Below are 20,514 nucleotides of genomic sequence, written 5' to 3'. Positions count from 1 at the left end.
TAAATGTTCATATTATTACATTACCAAACATAAATATAGATACTGATGTCTATGAAAGGCTCATATAAACCAATATATCGGCCAAACAATAAATCGGTTGGGCTCTAGTTGGCACTGTCTCCTACTGACATGATAAGGACAGGTGAGAAATCAAAGGAAAAACCAGCATAGTATCCCAGTAGGGTATTGGGCCACCACAACCTGACAAAACAGCTTTAATTGGCATTGATTCTACAAAAAATATCTAGAGTCACGCCATTCATCCAGAGGATCTTCTGTCACTGGTCATTAATGCTCATTATGTCATATGGGTTGACAATCACACAACACAGCAACACTATTGGATGCCAGCTACGAGCCAGTGTTCCATGCAACCACATGCACATCATTTAGCACTGTATAGACTTGTATTCCTTACTGCATGAAATCAGTTGATTCTGTGCTCTGATAGCGTCCATCTTCCATAACACCACATCTGTCTTCGTCCCCTCCTCTGGCGATGTCGTTACCATTTCTCTCTTTCTATTGAATCTGTTAAAATTGTCGGTCTGTGCCTATCTCACATTTTATTTTTATATAGCAATATTCATATGCAATGGTGTACCTTTGCACTGCTGTCATCTTGCCACATTGGCTTGCATCCTACCTTCAGACGCCAGCGGGGATGAGCTCACACAAAATGCAGATATGCCAAGTAGTGTCCACTGGCTAGTATGAAATTAAATTGATTAATATTTAATAATAGCAGCTAATGGTGGACTAGAATAACTTGTGGCCTAGACGAGGGCTTCTGTGCATGCGATATCATAATTGATCTCAGGATGATGGAAGTGAATAAAAGGCAGCTTGATAAGCACACTGGTCTGCAGCTAATTATAGCCAGTCACCTTTCAGATTTGTGAAACCACAAAAGTCCAAAACAAGCTTCTCTCTCCTCAGTGGGACACAGTGACTGCCACAAAACTGATATGATGATAGATTCACCAGCTACTGGTCGACCTAGCCTCCACAGACAACAGAGGGCTTTCACCACGAGTGGGCAGTAAGTTGCAAAAGAAAAATGGGCAATATCAAATCATTTATGGGAAAGCACACATTTCTAAAATTAGACGTGAGAAGAGGTAATGCTTCCACTTAGATATTGTCTAATTGATTATGTTGGTTCACTGAGCCGATAGAAGACCATTATCAAGTTTACAATATAGTTTAATAACCATCTTTGATTTGGCTTTGTCCTTATGGACGTGTGTGTGTACAGTAAAGTAAATGTGTTTGAACTTTGATGACAACAGCTACAATCGAGCTGTGTTGATTCCTATTCATCCCTCTTAGCTTTGAGTGGCTTCACGTACAGTGAAGGGGTCAAAACAAACAAGGGAGGGGGGGGCACTGTCACCTCGATATGACCCCAAGTTGTCCTTGTAATTAACGGATGACCTTTTAATGAGGCATCGTCCTTACAAGCCCTAACCATGGAAATGTCACATTTAACCAGACAGTAACACATCCTCGGCCTACACACATGCTGTATGTACACACACACACACCCACTTATACACACATGCAGACTGTGGACAATGTGTTAAGTGTCCTGTCACGCCATAAATGTCATCTGACTGTAATGTTCAGGGGCTGCCACTGTGCTCTTTACAGATGGATTGTGTGGGTGAGATGGAACCGGGCTGGGAGAGATCCGCTTGTCACAGTATACTGTCATTTAGTATTGAGTAAGCAGAATACATAATGAAATTAGTCTAATCTGTGGACACTTATAATTAAATCAAGTATTTTGTAGCAGAATCCAGATTCCACACAGTTGATATCTGATTAATAAAACAGATTTTCCCTGAGAATACAACATCACAATCATTTGATAAATAGGAACAGTGGGAACACGTTATGTAGATTAGGCACAAACCCACACACCATCTCTTACCACAATCAGACCCACTTCTTTAATCTGTGTACTAACGGTTTGCATTCGATCTCTCTCTCCGTCTGACGCTCAGTTTTTTTCCTCCACTCTCTCTATCCACTTCCTTCATGCTTCCTTTCTGGTCAAACACAAAGCCTGACAGTCCATTAATGGGCAGGTAGATTGATGTGTGTGTGAGGTGTAAGTGTATTTCTAAAGATGCACACAAACTGATGCTCGCGCACACACTGGACAACCTCATATCCAACCACATATCCATCAGGGAGCTGTTGTTTGTAATAAGGTTGAACTCTGCCCTGAATGTGGTCACTGAAGTAAGCTTCTGAGCTGTCATCCTTTTTTATTGGAGCTGAACAGATTTTCCTCTTTTAGGCTGGAGGAAAAAAAAAATTGGACAAAATCAATAAACTCTGGCCTGAACTCTGTCACTTGATAGATCTGCAGGGCTTTGTTATCTTCTCCTGGAGACCAAAATGCTGATTTTGAAAAATAAAAAGAATCCATAAATATTATAACATATGCATGTATCCTTGAATCAGTGACCAACATGCTGGCATGACTTTAAAGTAGGCTTTCAAAAAAAGGACATGATAAATGTTTCTAGGTCAGAGCAGTAGAAAGATACTGATCTTATTCAGAAATGCACACATCCAGTGACTTTAGCACGTTGATGGTAAAGAGGGGGAAATGACATGTTTGGCTATTCATTGGCTCTGTCGCAGTGAGTGAGGCTGTGTTGGTGTCATTTCACTGTAATTCTGTTTAGAAGTGAAACCGTCAACTTGCATCAAGAAGATATGTGACGGCTTCGGAATCCTGAAGAGATGTGCGCGTGAAGCTTTGTTGGCTGTCCTGCTCAGGAGCCTGATGTTGGTGGACCCATGCACTGTACTGATCATGTCCTCCATCCTTGTGTGTGTGTGCGCACGCACAACCTTACATGCACACACTTACACATAAATGCACACAGTGTCAAGATGTACGAACAGACACAATCACATAGATATTCCCCCTGCATCTTGTGCTCTCGTCACGCCTCCCTGACTTTCTCTCATTGTCTGAATTCGAGATGAAAACACACTCAAGCACACACCCAAAGACACACAAACAAACACACTCACCCACACAGTTGCTCAAATTATACCACCCGCATGAACAGATTCTTCTTTAGGTTAGAGGACAATTTGTTCAGCATCTGTGAAATTAGACAAGGGTTTACAATGTAGCCTTTTCAATACTGATCACTGTCATACAACTCTCTCTCCCCCCCCTCCCCCTCCTTTCTCTGGCTCTCTCTTTTTGTGTGTGTTGTGTGTTCTGAAGAGAATTGAAGAAAACTGTTGTGGGTCTTTTGTGTTGAGTTTGCGAGTTGTCTGCGAGCTTCACTGGTTTAACTTAATTCTGGGTTTGCACACAAGCAGACATTCTTAATGTCCTGTATATTTATGAATCTGTGACATGGATTTTTTTTGCTTCATCCATATAGCCAAACTGTTTCTTCATGCAGGACCGCCTCAGGCCTACAAGGCTCTATAAGCCAAGATTGAATTGCTCTCCAACCTCCCCTTATTTTCTGCCAGCGAGCCATCCGTTCACAAACCAAATGTACATTTTGAGTTTACTATAATATGCTCTGTTTTGTCATGTCTACTGGGGGGGAAAGCAACACTTCACATTATCTGCAGATGCTGTTGTATGACAGAATGAGTGGCAATGTGTGATACTACAGTCTTCTGTGATTATAGATACATGTGAAAGTAATAACACAGTGAGCAATTGTGTAGTGATGTTGAGAGTCACAGGAGAAAACTGAAGTAAACTGAATGAGCTCAATATCATGTGTGTTATTGTGATCATGTGTGTTTTTTTTTTTTAAAGGCCGTGGCATGCCCTGACATATTTTGCTGCTACTGTGGCAATGTCTTTTCTTTTTCTCGAGGTAATTATTGAATTTTGGTTTGGTCTAAGGGCGTTTCAGATTCTTGGTATCTGAGCTGTATTTGGTTTTAATGTCTTCATACAGCCAACTGTGTAGCAGAAAGTGTCTCATCAAAAAGGCTTTTCAATGTACAGCTGCTCACTGGATGGCTTTTGTTTTCCCTCACCATTCTGAGTAAACTTTCCTCTACAGACAGTTAAATCCCTGGAGATTCAGAGTTACTTAAACCAGCCCCTCTAGCCCAACAATCATGACACGGTTAGTCACTGACACGCCTCCTGATGTTTGATGTGAATAGTAACAGACGTTACTCTGCCACAGGATTTGCTGATTGGATAAATGCATAAATAAGCAGGTGTACATTTTTTCACAGTAAATTGCTCAGTTTGTTGATTGTGTGCTGCTAATTTTCTCATCTCTGTGCTAGCTTTAATTTGTGTTGATAGTGACAGATTTTCGATTGCTGCATTAAATTATGATCAAAACAAAGAACAAATGTCACTCACCTCTTCTAAAATCAGTCTTGATTATCACTACATTCTGATGATGGAGACCATCAATTTACCACCTATCCATCGCAGCTCTATCTTTATTTTTCTCTCTACCAGGCTCCCTCATCATTTTAACATCATGACTTTATAGCTGGGTTGTCTTTGTTGCTTCAGTATACTGGCTCAGCAATATTTCTTAATTTGACTGTTACATTTTTAATGTTGGAGGCAAATAAAGAAGAGTGTATCTAAACTCCTGTACGTGTGGGGCGATCTCTTGAGAGAAGTAGTAATCTCTGCACATATTCTGCTGCTGGGTCCCAGTTCAGAGACTGCAGCTCCCAGAATTTCTCCCTCAAAGGTGTTGGTCGACCTGACAACCAGCTGGAAAAGCTGCTCTTCCATATACACTTGAAATGTTCTTTGCTTCCATTATTTTTGCTTGCTGCGGTGTACTTTTCATTGGCCATAATGAATTTATTAGTGATTGATGGTCATGTGATATTTAATTTAATATAACTTTATAAATTGATGAGGATTGTGGTGTCAGAAAAATAATACAGTAATTTTACACCATATGTGGATTACATGCACTATTAAACAAGTGTCTGGCCTGTAATTTACTGTGAGATCATTGAGGGATGCGCAATGAAGGGTACAATGTTGTCATTGCACAATTATGAGCAAAAGAAGTTTGCATTTGGGGAAAGCTTTGATGCAGCACAGCCTTCATGATGTATTTGGCCTAGAAAATACAAACTGTGCCTGGCTGTATGGCATATTTCTTCACCGGGGTTACTTAGGCTACTGTTGCTGTGTGTGTGTGTGGGTGTGGGGGGTGTGGGGGGGGGGGGGGGGGGGGACTGGACTCCAGTTAAATCAAAGCTGCCTCTGTGCTTTCTCCCTGAATCCCCCGTCGGTGAAAACTCAGTTTGTCTGAGAGCTAAAAGAGACTGGTGAATTATTAAAGCTAGCTGAAGCTTCACTCATAGAGAACCAGCAGACCACTGAGACACCACAACACACATGCACAGAGTCCAGTGTAATACCCACAGAGTACCACACTCATAATCGCTACACATGAAGAATGTTGACTACTCATGCTCAGCAAAGCTGGTGGATTTCCCTGTTTGTGACTGTCGATGGACTGCTATAGGCTTTCAAACAACCAGGCTCTGACTGTTTTTTCCTGAAATTATCATATTATAGGCTTCTATTACTACAGCTCACAATCCCACCTGGCTCTGAAATCTGCAGCTTTTAGCCTGAACCCGTCTCCAGAGACGAAGAAGATTTATGGGTATATGGTGCTGCCTTGAACTTTGACCTTTTTAAGGATTCATTATAATGGCATTTCTCTTGAATAAGAGCGGACATCTTACCTCCATAATAATGGGTTCAGAGACAGTGTTGTCTGCTATTAATTTGAATATTAAATGATTTAGTGTGTGTCCGTTTATATTAAAGGGACACCAGGAGGTTTCATAGAACTTTTTCTTTCAATGAAATTGAATTTGGAGAAGGCTGAAGAAACCCAATCTTCACTTTTCTGAATATAAAAACCATCAGTTGAAGCCTCTCTGTCCATCCCACTGACTATTTCCACAAAACTCCTCATTGCAGCAAGTGGAATATAACCGCAGCGGTGTTTACAAGGTTTGACTCATTTTGAGTCAGTCATCTTTTCACTTAGATTTGGTTTTTGCTCTCTAGATGACCTAGTGGGAATCTCAGAATAACACGACCTGACTTTCTAAAGTATGGAGGCGTATTTACCTCCACCAAGGAGGTTATGTTTTCATCTCAGCTTGTTTGTTAGCAAAATAACACAAAAACTACTAGACTGATTACCATGAAACTTGGTGGAAGGATGTGGTATGGACCAGTGAAAAACATGTTACATTTTGGTGCACATCCAGGAATTTCTTCACTTTAACATTATGAGATTCGTTTTTCAACATTTTTGTAAATTTTCAGAGAATAACGTGAGGATCTTGATAGAAAAAATCTGAAATTCAGGTAACTGATATGCATGTGTGTGCAATTTGGTGCAGATTCAATAAAAATCTGTATCTAGTGGATTTTGAATGTGGTTTCAAAGGGGTGTAAGATTAGTGACAAATGGGTCTAGAAACCTGTAACTACCACCAATGTGTAGCTGGGAATTGTAATGTGGCCTGAGCTATAAGGTTTTTAATTTAAGGGCTTGGGCCATGTTGGAGTTGTAGACTGTTTTGAGTGTAATTCTAGTTTATGACTTGATTTTGATATCTGGGAGACTCTGAAAGCTGTCCTAATGAGATGAAAGTTGTAGATAATTTATAAATCAACTAATTTGTGTTTTTATGATCAAGCACTACACTTTCTTTTTTTTCTTTCTATAATTTAATAATGCCGTCTTGAGAGAATGGGCTTCATGACATGTACTATAAACATGTAGGTGGTTCAAGCAATTGCTTTCAGAATGTTTAATACATTTTTCCAGATGAGAAAAAGTGAGCACACAGAAAATGAAGCTGTGGTTTACCATGCATAGTGCTTTAATTAGGCTGCTAAAATGGAGCTCATTGCATAGGTCTTAAGCAGGAACATGAGGTCATTTGTGCCACCTAGATGAGCTGATGATGAGCTGATTTCTCTAAGTGCCATCTTCACCCCCATTCACATCATAGAGTGGTCTATTTCAATGCCCAGCTCCATAAATCTTATATTTGCCTGCCATGTAAGCCACTGCTGCATTGCAGGTGGAAAGTATTCGGCTTTCTCCCATAGATTATTTAATTTGAGCAGTTTCACAAAATATTCAATTATAACATTTTAATAACCTGATCTCTGAAAGGGTTGGGTACTGATATCCGGTGCCAGTCAGTCAAAAGGTTTCTACACCGCTGGTACCTACCGAATCACAATGTAGATTTTGGTGCTTGAGCTATGTACTGAAATGCTTCCCCTGCTTAGAGGCAACACTCACATCACCTCATCACATGCCTAGTTGACAATACATCTAACTCTGGTGGCAACACACTTTCTACATATCCCTGGCAGCACGTAATGTTAGCCTATAGTTAGCCAGTAGCTACATCAAACTCAAGTTGACACAACAAAATGCTTTACCTTAACAATTAAAAAAGCTGTTCTTATTTTCAACAGTCATTTTAAATATATATATAAAAAAAAATGTCAAACGATACCTTACCCTTCTCTCTTTCACTATCTATGTATGTTATATACTTTAGCAGTAAGCAGCATTGTGACACTTTGTCTCCATTTTCTCTGTTCTTGCTCTGACGATAGAATATTAATGAAGCCCTTGTATTTGCCTATAGCTAGATAGTATTGGTGACATGGCTTTGTATTGGTATTGGTGATGAGCAGGGCTTTCCATAGTGAAATAAGTTTATCACAGAAGCTATTTTTATTGTTAATTATTATTAACTTTCCTCTAAAGTAGTATAAACCTCCAGGCCCTCTTTCTGTTGTCCTATGTGTAAAATGCCACCAATCTGCTCTCCCATGGAGGTTGAAACAAATGCGCTCAATTATTTTCTAATGCTGTTTGATGAGGGACTGGTGCAGGGGTGGGGAAGCTTTTTCCTATCAAGGGCCATTTCAATTTTAATAACATCCTTCGAGGCCCATTCTAAATTATTGAACACATGTATAACACTAACCTTTGCAGCAGATGAACAAGATTCTCTTTCGTGAGGTGTCTGATGGTTGTGATGATGATGCTGCTCACACCTGTAATTCCAAAATGCCTTTCAAAAAGTCGATCTATGATGTTTATGCTTAATGAATTTGCTGTCACTAACATGATGTAATCATAAAAAGCCAAAGTTGACATTGTAAAGTGCATTTAAAACACGGCTTACCTGAAGAGTTGCCCACAGCAAGTGTTGGTGCTAAAACTCAAAAGTTTGTTGTTGAATTCTACTCAGTTGAAGTTTTCCTCTCATGATAGCTGAACAAACTTGGCCTTTCTTTGTGGAGCATTGCACATCAGCTGTTGAGAGGTGGCCGTGCTGTGCTGATTTGCTCCGTCCTTTGATGGAGCTGGAGGGTGCCTTGAAGAAGCACCACCATGCAACCATTTTCTTATATCCATTTCTATTTGAAGTGCAGTCTGATAGATGCTTGCTCTAACTGACACGTATTAGCGCTGTCTGACATGGTCACTGTACATTAAGTGCTTATGTTGACGTAATGACAACAAATCAATCCAGTTGGTCATAGGTCAAGCACCCGAGTAATGAAATGTGACCTTTTGCAAATATGACCAGCAGGGTGTTTTCTTACTCATATTTCATTTAATTACATTTTTTGAGAATGTGTTAATTTTAACACGATGAATATAAATGTATGAGATGTTTTGCATCAAAGGTTTGGCAAGTTGCAGCATTATCTGCTGTGTGTGGCAGCCTCCATTTGACTGCTGCTAGTCGCGCTGGCATTCATTATCAAGCAGGTAATAACACAGAGCACTGGGTCTAACTCAAGCGGCAGTGGACTCATTAATATAAACAGGACCCTAAACCCAAACTCAATTTACTTGAAAGCCTCTTTGGAGACGGGGTTCAGTGAAGAGTCTTTGCCTGCGTGTGTGTATCTGTCTGCAGGACACATGCAGGGGTGTGTGTGTGTCTAAGAAAGGTATTAATCATTCCTCTCTCACAGCACAGTGTGTATGAGCATTACAAAGCCCCAATTAGATAGCTGATCAGTAGTGTGTATATTTAAGTAGTCACTCATCTCTTTTCCCTCCCCACCCCCACTCATATCTCTGCCATTAATGAGTCCAATTAGCACATGCAAATATTTACTTCTAACTAGCATTTGTGATTTATCACACTGTTCTCTCTTTAAAACAAACAGTCTGAGTCATTTTGTTCTGTGTATGTGTGTGCATGCTCATGTGTATGTGGTTTTTCTCTCGTTATTCATGAAGGGACGTAAGCTCATTAAGCCCTCCTGTAGAGTAAGATCATCAGCAGTGTGGGAAGAGGAATCAAAAGACGGGGTAAAGAGGAGGAGAAGGGACATCACAATATTCGTCACTGTAATAATCCGCTCTGCAGACACACATACACCCCCGTGTATCAGTCATTGATTTAGGATGTGCAACTGTAATGGTAGCACTCCACCACCATCAGATTAATGACACCCAGACATCGCAGAAGGCACTGGGAGGGGGGGGGGGGGGGGGACAGAGAGATGCTCTTTAAAGGAGTTATTGCTGAGGTGCTTTAATGTGCTGCACATAGCATTTTAAAATATCAATCTATCATTGGCAAATGTGTTATGATACCTTGGTAAACTTGGCGTAAAGGTTGATATTGGAAATACTAGTTTTTCTCAAAATCACTACTCCTTAAACCTTTGCCTTTTTACTCTTCTGCCTTTGTACTGAAAAGCTGTAAAATGTTTCTTGAGCAACCGAACCTAAAAGATAGTAATGCTACTAGAGAGTTTTCTTTGTGATCGAGTCTTCTTCATTCTCACTAATTCTTACTCAATATTTAGGTGGGGATGGTATATTTCTTAAAAATGCTGTCATGGTTACTGTTCCAGCCCTGGTTTTGTTATTCTGCTGCTCTGTTCCCCTCTCAGCCACATCCCTACTTTCATATGCCCTGCCCTCATAGCTACTCTCCATCAATACACTGGATGTCCTTGGTCTTTCCTCCCTGTCCCAGTCACCTAACTTGCACAACTTACTCACCTGTCTACCATTTATGATACAATAATCTGCCCTGCCCACCCGGAGAAGTTGTTTTCTAGTGGTGGAAATTTCAAACCCATCCCTGCTCCAAATCCTGCTCCTGTCTCTACTCAATCCTCAACAACCATCTCAGCCATGTCATATGCTTCCCACTCAGCTAGCCTCGGCCTGTTAGCCTGTTAGTCACTAGCCTGAGGAACAGTCATTTAGCGTTGGACCTCCAAGCTCTGAACCCGTCTCCCAGTAGACTAACCTTTGGCCTGCCAGCTCGCACCCTGGGAAGATAACCTCTGGCCTGCACTCCAGTTGACCTACTCCTGAAATTGTAAGCCTACTAAATCTAATGTCTCCTAAATCAGCTAGCCTTGAACCTGACAACCTCCATCCTGCACCTCATCTGGCTGTCGTCCTGCCTGATCCTGCCCATAAAAAAACATTATCAGTTTTTCATTGGATCTTGTCTCATGATTTTTTTGTAGATATCTTTGTATCGGAGCCCTAAGAAGAAAACGTTGGCTGAAGAAAACTTCAACTGCCAACTCCTTGACCTCTCAGTAACCCATGCAGCACCACAGAGCGTCAACTGCCTGGTGCCTTGACTGACCTGAGTCCACAGTCCTCATCAGTGCCTCACCAGAGCATCAGTTGACCGTCCCTGCTGACACCCCTGATTCTATTTGTCTCATTCAAAAATCCTCCTTACAAAGTTGAAATATTGCACACTGTACACATAACTAAACATGGTGAGTTAAATCCAATCAATTCATCCAGTTCTCTAAATCTTGATTAACACATTGCTGTACTGCCAGTCTGTTGGTCACCAGAGATCAAATATGTGGGAGTTTGAGGGAGCCCAAATCAAACACTGCTATATTCAAAAGAGTGTACCAATTACTTTCTATGATTATCTCTGACCTGAAGGTGGGTGGGAATTGGTTTCTCATGTCCTCCCATGAATGTGATTGTACAGTATGTGTGTGCTTGCATGTATGTGTGCTCTGATCTGAAGGCTGCAGCATGGTCATCTATGTTTTATTCATCTGAGAGTCTGTCACCAGCTAATGGAAAAAAGGAAATGTTTGAGGCTATATGCATGTGTGGTTATACATGGCTGCATCCATGCGTGTTTGCCGGGGTGAGGATTCTTGCTAGTCCTTACCCTGTTACTCAGATTAGCATTGGATAGCTCCTCAGTCTGTAGACGATTGTAGCAGCAGAGGAGACATCTAAGAATAATCAAAAGAGGAGGGTATTAGGGTTGTTGTGGGTGTCGATGTTATTCAAACGGTGTCGATAAACTGTAAAGGTCACAGCACGCCACTGGCTAACAAAGAAGTAATTTGGGGTGAAGTTACTCCTGAAAAGCTTACTGCTGACCTGCTGTGTAAAGTATTGTTGTATACTCATCTGATTTGAGTTCAAACTCTTTGAGTCTATCTCTGAATACTGGGGATGAGGGATTATTAAGACCATTGCCCTCTAAACTGCACTTGCTATTTCTATGTTAACGATGTTTAACACACAATTCCTAGTTTATGCCTCATTTGTATGGCTTATTGGTAGCGTTGGGTACCAAACTCAGTACTTTTAGGAGTACCGACCAAATTACATCGCTACTATCGGGTACCGATTCACATCAATCTTTGCCAAATTTCTGTTCCTGTGAGTATGTATATGTGAAAGAGTGTACGTTAGATAAAGGCTGAGAGAACAAGACCATGTGCCAAGCTCATCTCTGATCAGTGCACATCGTCAGAACAAGTCAAATGCGCAGATGTACAGCGCCAAGGCACAGACCAAAGGGACCGTCAGAGTCAACACAGCTCCACCAAGGAAGACACCCAGGGAGCCATGCACAGCGCCATTATGTTCGCTTACAGTCTTCATTTGGGTCTTTTGAAACTTATTTTATTTTTCTTACAGTTTTTAGCGGCTCTCTCAGTAATTTACTGCTCCTCTCTGTGTCTCTGTCATTCGCGCTGCACACAGCCAACTGAGTGGAGCCAAACCAAGCGTACCCCGCCGTCTCCTCCGGATCTCCATGCATTGATTATGTTTACAAAGTCTGTGATTTTTACCCAGTCCATGAAGAAAAGTTCAGTCAAACCACCCCCACCACCACTGGAGGACCAAGATCACATTTTCTTCTGCAGCCTCTTACTATTTATTCAGAGGCTTCCAGTGTCAAATCATTTGAAAGCAGTTTGCTCTGTGCTTAAACCAGACTAAAATGTCTCACTAAAGTGTTTATATTGACTGAAACCAGATTAAAATATTAGATTTTCTTTGGTAAGATGATATGGATGGGCGGCTCAGTGGTGTGGAGGTTAGCATTGTTGCCTCACAGCAATAAGGTCCTGGGTTCTAACCTGCAGAGTTTGCAGGTTTTCCCTGCGGGTTTCCTCCAGGCACTGCGGCTTCCACCTTTCCAAAGACCTTATTGTGTGAACGGTTGTCTCTTTAGGTCAGCCCTGCGATACAATGGCAATTCACTGGCAACCTGTCTGGGTGTGCCCCCTCAACCAGTGTCAACTGGGATTGGCTCCAGTCCTCTGCGACCCTCAAAGTGGTATTGATAATGGATGGATGGAAACTTGGATTAAACTATTCAAATTACTAAACTAACAAAACTATCATATGGACTTTTTAAATCTTAAGAGTAAGACAAAAATAAAAAAATTGATATTAGTTTTTCTGTTTGAGGTTTAACTAAATGTCTCTTTAAATCCATGTGAAATCAGAAAACACAGTTTACTATGTATGAATGATGTGTGAGCATCCATCAGCAGAGATGTCCAGGAAAATGTACCTTTTGATCTCTGCAGCTCTGCGAGCTGACTGCATACTTCTCAAATACAAATCAGAGGGAGATTTTTTTTTTCAATTACTTGTCAGATTCAGCATTCCACTACTGCCCCCCATCCACTCTCACCCATTTGTCCCCTCACCTCACCCCCAACAGCCTCCCTCCCTTCTTTTCTGTGTCGCTCAGCAACCATCCGTAATTAATGAGCTTTTACAGTTCGATCTGATCTGCCTCAGGATTGGACACGTCTGATAAGCCGAATGGAATATACACAGGCCTGCCTCTCTCCGCTCAGCACTGCCTGGAAATATAATTACTTGAGAATGAATACACATAAACACACACTCACACAACTACACACACACTTAAACACAGAGACTGACTAAGCCCAGGTTAATACCAATCTTTTTCCTCTTCTCTGCACTAATTAGAAATGTACTGACGAGAGTCATTTGTTTGGAAGTTGAATGCACCGTGCACTTGTTGTCATTATTCAGAGACTCAGAAACTTAGATAATTAAATCTATTTAATGATACGCTTTAGTGAGCGTATGTGTGTATGTTAATGACATGCTCTGATGCTCTTAATGAGCATGTGACAGTGGCAGAGACAGAACAGGATGCCACATATGAAAACCGTTCAGCCAGTCATTACTTAAATATAATCTCTTCTCTGCCGAATGACGGTTAACACTTGCTTATCAATCTGTCCCTATGGCCGCACTCGACAGCTGTCAATAGACTGCTCAAGTGGCTCTTCATAGCAACTTCATCACCAGGAAGTGGACAGAAGCTGTGTTCAGCTTATTGACATGACATGATGTCATGATGTTCCAACAGGCATATGAATGGAGTCTAGATCCTGTGGGAAGCTCCTATTTACCTGGTCGGCAGTTAAGAGCGATGCAGATCTTTGAATACGTCTCCGTCACATGTTTGACACAATGAACATGTAAGAGCATAAGCACATCCCATACATGCACTCACTCATTGTAGAGTGAAGCAGCACAGTCAGGTCTATTGCTAGCTGTGGCCATAGCAACAGCCATGAGTAAAGATGGAGATGACATTTTTTATAGTGATGATGCACTGAACGTCCTTGTTCAGATGAGAGAGGGAGAGCAAGGGATGAAAACGCAGTCGGAGTGAGGGATGGAAAGAGGCGAACAGGTTGGAGAGGGCTGGAGGAAATTCTTAGAGAAGAGTGAGTGGAGGCTTTCTTTCATATCCTTTTAACTGTTTGTTCTACACGCCGGCACAGTTCTGTGACAGACTCTTTATGTCATTTTCTTCTCTCTGCCCCCGTAAACAGTAGCTGCACCCACAGCTGGTGATAAGAGTCTGTTAGAGCAACGCAACAAAGCAGTGGTGACATTTTGCCACTCTTCTGTTCAGGCAACATAACCATCTTAACATTGTGAACATGCTACTTGTAAGTTAATGGTTTTCCAACACCTCCATACTAAGCCTGTCTCTTACTGTTGTTACCCGAGTTGCTCTTCTCTCCCAATGGGCGACACTCCACTTGACTTCCCCTCCCACTGTTTATGTGTTCATCTCTTCCCTCTCCTCTGTGTGGGTGTCTGTATGTGTAGTCTGTCTGGGGCTAATCTGTGTGTTAGGGAGGGCTGAATAAGCCTCTCTTTGTCAGGGCATTAGGTTCTGAGAGGATGAATACATTAAATGATAAATGGTGGTGGTGAAGGTGGCGTGTGGATTTAGATCCATCTGAGTGCCACCATCCCTCTTGCATTTGTCTCTCCTGCTGTCATGTCTGTATTGATGTGGTGCATTTTTGCTTTCTCAGGGTCAGTTCATCCAAATTACAAAAACATTTTATCATGTATTGTTAATTGTATCAAGCCATGCGGAAAGTTGTTTTTATGTTCCAGTGTTCTCCTGTGAACCATTTTCATTGGGATTGTTTCTTCGCTAGAAAATAAAAACTGCTCACAATGAGATCTGTGAATTTTTAAGGATAAAATACACATGAAATGTAGAAACACAACCTTTTTTTTTTTTGTGTGTTTTGAGCAGCATAGATGTTTTTCCAAACTCTCTGCAAAGCTTGATACAAAGAGGGTAAAGGGGCCAACATTTTGCCATGAAGAGCCAACAATGATCAGATTTTAATTTTAATCCAAGATTGATAAGCATTTCTTAAAGAGTATTCTGATTCACCTGCTTACATGATCAGTTTGGATAAAAACCTGCAGAGTTTCAAATTCATTTTTTATTTTATTTTGAATGACTGAGGTCTTTCTCGCTCTTTTCCAAACAATCCCCTTAACAAGAGGGATGAGATTTGTTAGGGGAGAGGATGCAGCCTACACCTTAGTTTAAATATTCTTTTCCTTTGTTGCAGGGAAATCACTGAGCTGGAGCGAAACATGAAAGGATGGGAGTGTTGCATACTTCAGTTAAGAGACGATTCTGCTATTAGATGCAATGTGGTAACTGAGTGAGTGAGTGTGAGGCAGAGCGAGAGCAGGAGAGAGGCGGGCGGGGAGGGGGGTTAGGTTGCTGACTCGGAGCTCTGCAGCGGTGAGCTTTGAGCTAGCGACTCTCTGAGCTCTCTGGCTGTGTGTGTGCGTCTTTAGGCTGCTGTGGTGCAGACTGTAGCCTAGCCACGTTAGCCTCCCTCCCGCACTTCAGCAGCTGTCAGCCGGCAGCTCCAGCGCGCTTCAGCTGCAGTTAGGCTCTACAGTCTTTAAGTATCTCTGGTTGCAGCTGAGGATTTTCTCTTCCCTGAAAGGATACTCTCTGACACTCTGACAAAGCAGAGAGAGGAAGAGGGGGACAGAGAGTAAGAGGAAGACAGGAGGAGGGAGCACGACAGCAGGCCAGCAGTGACCTTCGAGGTGTGGTGGCCAAGCAGCAGCGGAGGAGGAGGAGGAGGAACCGGGAACGGGTGTAAGATCCATCAGGTGTGTGTCAGTACAGGGATGAGTAAGAGTCTGGGTTTGAATTTATGTTCAGAGGCTGTGCATGAAACTGTGGGAGGGATCCTTATATGTCAGAGAGATCTTTACACTTAAATGCATTTAATTCATACAGAAAGTAAAGAGCTGGGGGAGAAGAGTTGCCAAAGAAGTAGATAAGTTTTAAGAAGGAGATATTCCTCTATGGCATGTTGTAGATGGATACATCCTCGCAAAAGCCAGATATAGAGATGCTGATAGTAAGAGTGTGGAAAATATAAATGGAAAATTCAGGAGATGGATGGAGCAGAAGAAAGAGGTAGATTTATGTTGTGCCAGCTCGAGCTTGTCGAGGATGACAGACGTGTTTTTGTGTGTGTGTGTGTTTTCTTACTGGCTTGGACTTGGCTTGTGAGAATAACGTCTGTGTCGGAGTATAACCACTGTGGGCAGGGCACTGCCTCGAGGCTGCAGACTAGAAAAGCATGCCCTCTCTGCATCTGAGTGTCTGTGTGCGCTTATAATGTGTAATGTCTTTTTAATGGGATCTTATCACATCAGTAATTTTTTAAAAGGCACTGCATGACCTGGTGTCTTCATTATAAAAGGAACATTTGTGTTTAGGGAGCTGGCCATCAAGTTAGGTGCAAGTTGCAGCATGTCATTTCATCATGTAAAATATAAAATATGCATTTAAAACTCCTGAACCCTCTCCTTACCTCAGGACATGTTCACAGTTGAAAAGATGTCGAATCAAATCATCAGGTGAATGTAATGAGCAGGGTTATCGTCCCTCAACCAGACGGCTGGGGTTCATATTCCTATATGACAGACTGTATCTGCTCTGCTGAAGTAGCTCCAGGACAAAGAATCTTGCTGTATTCATTTGGACTGGACCTGAACCTTCATGTCACTTTTGTCATGTTGGTTTAATATTTGTGTTTCCATGTGTTTTCCTCAATAGCATCACCTACAGATGGACATTGCCCACTAAATGAAACTGGGGATCAAAGACCAGGACCTTTTGCTGATTGTGTTGATGTTAATTAATGCCACTGACAGCTAGGTAGAGAGCAGGAGGGTGTGGGAGGATGAAAAGTGGAAAGAAAAATTCAAAACGGCTAAAACACAACCTGCAAAGTCATTGTACAACAGTGTGAGTGAAGAGACGAGCTAGAATTGTGTATGTGTGAAGTCGGTGTTTAATCTGCAATGCATGCCTTGAGGATGGTCTTCCTTTCTGTATCGTACGGTCTCAGGCTTTTGGTTTCCATTTTCCCATCACGCCTTTCTGATGTAACAACGAGACATTGACCTACTGAGATTTAAGCTTGACTCGGGGTAATCCATTATGGACCCTGTGTGACTCAGCAGCAGTCACACACATACACACACTTGCTGGCTATTAGTAGTTTTAAGGTTGGTAAAATTCTGGACCTTCTTCTGTATCACTACAGGGCAGAATATTGACTGAATATTGGCACTGATATGGAGTGGATATGAGAAGTATTATTACTTTTTCTGAAAAATAACAAAGGTCTTCTGTATTATACTGGCAGTTGTAATATTAGAGTGTCCTCTGTGTACTAGTGTGTCTGAAGTTGTGTACAGGTGCTGTGCATTGCTCATAAATTTCGACCTTCACTACATCAAAACATCATCTGTTAAACCAAGAGGGAGAAAATCCAATTACATTCTCCTTCCACTGTCTGCCAACAATGAGACAGGCTTTTTATATCTTTTATTTTAAAAATCTCTTTCAATCTTCAGATGGGGCACATGCTTACTGTATTATGTGGCATGCAGCATGGCTGTGGGTTTGTGTTTGTGTGTGATCCATGTGAAGGTAAAAGCTTTTCCTTGATAGATCCAGACAGAGGATTTCTATGCAGGTGTTTGTTGTATAGCCTCTTGGACACAGTTTTGTTTGAAGCATTGTATAGGCGTGAGCGTGCGTTAAGGAGCAATATAAATGCACATATTTCTCTCATGTTGGTGCATGTGTGTACATATGAATACAGGCTATATAAATGCACATATTTATTGTACATCCACAACGTGTATATTGTCCTTTTGTGTCCTTTATGCATTAAAGACCCTTGGACAAGGTAAATGAGGGACGAAGGGAATGAAACGAGGAGCCTCATCTTCTCATCTCTCTCTGGTGCTGCTTGGTGGTATCATGGCTGTAATGAAGGCTCATTAATCTCCATCATGGCGCAATCTCATCACTCGCACTGCGCCTGCAGTAGCTGTGGAATGAGGATGAGTGTGTGCTTTGTTTAGGGGATGATCATACGTGTGTGTGTGCAGCATGAAGGTAGATTTTGAATGCAGTCAGTGAAGCAGAAACATACCTGTTGAGTAGAATATAATGACTGAAAATGGGTCACATTAGATGTAAAAGGGCCATGTTTTGTTGTGTTTGGTCAGCATTGTGAGGGCAAACTATTGGCACAGTATTGGATCAATGAACATAGATTACATCCAGAGGTCAGGTTAAGTAAGCATCCATTTGAGTTGCGGAGCCACATCCTCACCTCGTAACAGAGAGAGAATGAAGGGAAGGGGAGAGGGCAGATTGGGAGACATATGGAGACACAGAGGGACGTGTGTAGAGAGATAAAGGCTGAGTAATGTCATCATAGACCCCATATCCTCCAGGTCTGATTAAGAACCTCTCTGAGCACTCCCAGACGCTGCACTGTGATAGGCCAAGGTCATGGCGAATCACAGCACAACGCTGCAGATTGCTGTTTAACTCCGTCAGGAAATGGCTGAATCTAATTTGGCCAAGGGGCTTCCTTTCCACTTCAGATGAAGAGGACAATTCTCCTTGCCCTAGGGCCCTCCAAGGAAGTGTGTGTGTGTGTGTGTGTGTGTGTGTGTGTGTGTGTGTGAAAATGTCTCCTGGCTTGCAGCCTGGCTGGATGAGTGTGTTTAGATTCATTCGTCGTGTTTTATTACTTCTCACAATGTGTAAATGTGAGTGTATAGTTGTGTGGGTGTGTCATCTAAATGTGTGTATGTGTTACACTTGTCCGCATGTGGTTAAAGAATGCATTGTGTGTGATTGACAGGCTATAATATTAGTTTGGGAATAATAACTCGGTGGCTTTTGCTTCTTGAAAGTGACTCCCAGGTAATCACATTTACTCAACACAATCATTGTCTCACATGCCAGTGCTCAGGACAGGACCACGCTCTTTCATTTCCTTTCATGAATGTCACGAGGTGTGTGTGTGTGTGTGTGTGTGTGTGTGTGTGTGTGTGTGTGTGTGTGTGTGTGTGTGTGTGTGTGTGTGTGTGTGTGTGTGTGTGTGTGTGTGTGTGTGTGTGTGTGTGTGTGTGTGTGAAAGGGGCTGATGCAGCATCACAGCTTGGTTATGAGTGCAGACTGCTTGTCTGTATGATGCAGTCTCTGTAATTTCTAGTAGAATAGAGTTTGCAGATGTCAGAAATGCATTGGAGCAGTCCTTTCAGCCACCATATGTCTGGACATATTGTCACTTGCCATATTTTCTCCTATTACCCCAAATCACCAAGTATGTGTCATCCAATATTTTCCTTTTTTAATGCAAACATAAATAATGGTGAAACTATTGCAGGGTAATGTTGTTTTTGTGAGCCTTTGGGAATTGTTGTAAGTTTTGAAACTTTAAACGTGGGACTTTTTGTGTGAATATTCCCTTTGATAAAAGTCTGTGGTGCTATTAAGGTAAAACACAACTTTAACAGGTCTGTTTGCAACCGAAAATTTGAGTTAATGTACCCAAATAATGTGGGTGCAGCAACAAAGTGCACAGTCAGTCTGTTTTTTTCTAGACTGATCCAGAGGGCTGTTGTCAGTGAAATGCAATGCAGCAGAAACTTAAACATCAATTATGGTGATGGAGTATGGCAATGCTGGTTGTGTCGAACACATATTTAAAGAGAGCCAATATCTACACTTTAGGCATGTCCTTTATATGGAACAGCAGATGTTTGGCTCTGATTTATAACTGGATTTGCTGACAAAGCAAAGAGCGATAACCAGAGCCATGACCCTATTGAGATCCATCAAGTTTGCTAAATTATAATTGTTGAAAGGATTAATGACGATGCACATTTTGATTACATTTTCTCACAGATAGCCGATGCTCATGAACTATTAACTGACAAGATTAAAATGTTCAACTTAGAATTGACGACTGTCTGTGACACATCAAGAAATACCAATACAACATTTCTATAACGAGAGGTTAATTTTTACATCTGCAAACAGTGGGATAATCAATAGAACATGAGTCACACATCACCACACACCTGCAGAAACAGAATAAAACAGACCAACAGGCTGACAGTGTTTCCCATTAATTACTTAGACTGTGACCTAGATTGTCTAATTAGTAAATTGTTATTGTTCTGTATTTATATAGGGATTTTCTAGTCTTGATGACTCAAAGCCCTTTTTGGCATTCACCCATTCCTACACACATTCATACAGTGCAGCACTTTCTCTATTACACATCACTCATACACTGCTGGCACAGCCGTCAGAGGCAGTTTGGGGTTCAGTGTCTTGCCCAAGGACACTTTGGCATGAGGAATGGGGGAGTCGGGGAAATTGCTGACTTTCTGATTAGTGGACGCTCTACCTCCTGAGCCACAGCCACCAATTAGTCCTGCAACAGTTTCATAACAAAGCAAAATTTGCTTTACA

The 20,514-nt window shown here is 41.7% G+C and overlaps 1 protein-coding gene across 2 annotated transcripts in view; it reads left to right on the top strand.

Annotated features, from left to right (window-relative positions):
- dab1a (DAB adaptor protein 1a) overlaps nucleotides 1-20,514 on the top strand; it is a 239,200-nt gene that overhangs the window by 14,569 nt on the left and 204,117 nt on the right. The window contains exon 1 of one of the 2 annotated variants that reach the window (XM_034583813.1): nucleotides 15,424-15,818. The exons of the other annotated variant lie outside the window; for it this stretch is intronic. The gene's annotated coding sequence lies outside the window, so the exon portion shown is untranslated. Of the gene's footprint in view, nucleotides 1-15,423; nucleotides 15,819-20,514 lie in introns of those variants that run through there. 2 annotated transcript variants of the gene reach the window in all.

Source organism: Hippoglossus hippoglossus, chromosome 4 (genome assembly GCF_009819705.1).
Source record: "Hippoglossus hippoglossus isolate fHipHip1 chromosome 4, fHipHip1.pri, whole genome shotgun sequence".
NCBI lineage: Eukaryota > Metazoa > Chordata > Actinopteri > Pleuronectiformes > Pleuronectidae > Hippoglossus > Hippoglossus hippoglossus.
The sequence above is the reverse complement of the archived record's forward strand: the minus strand, read 5'-3'. Positions and strand labels throughout refer to the sequence as shown.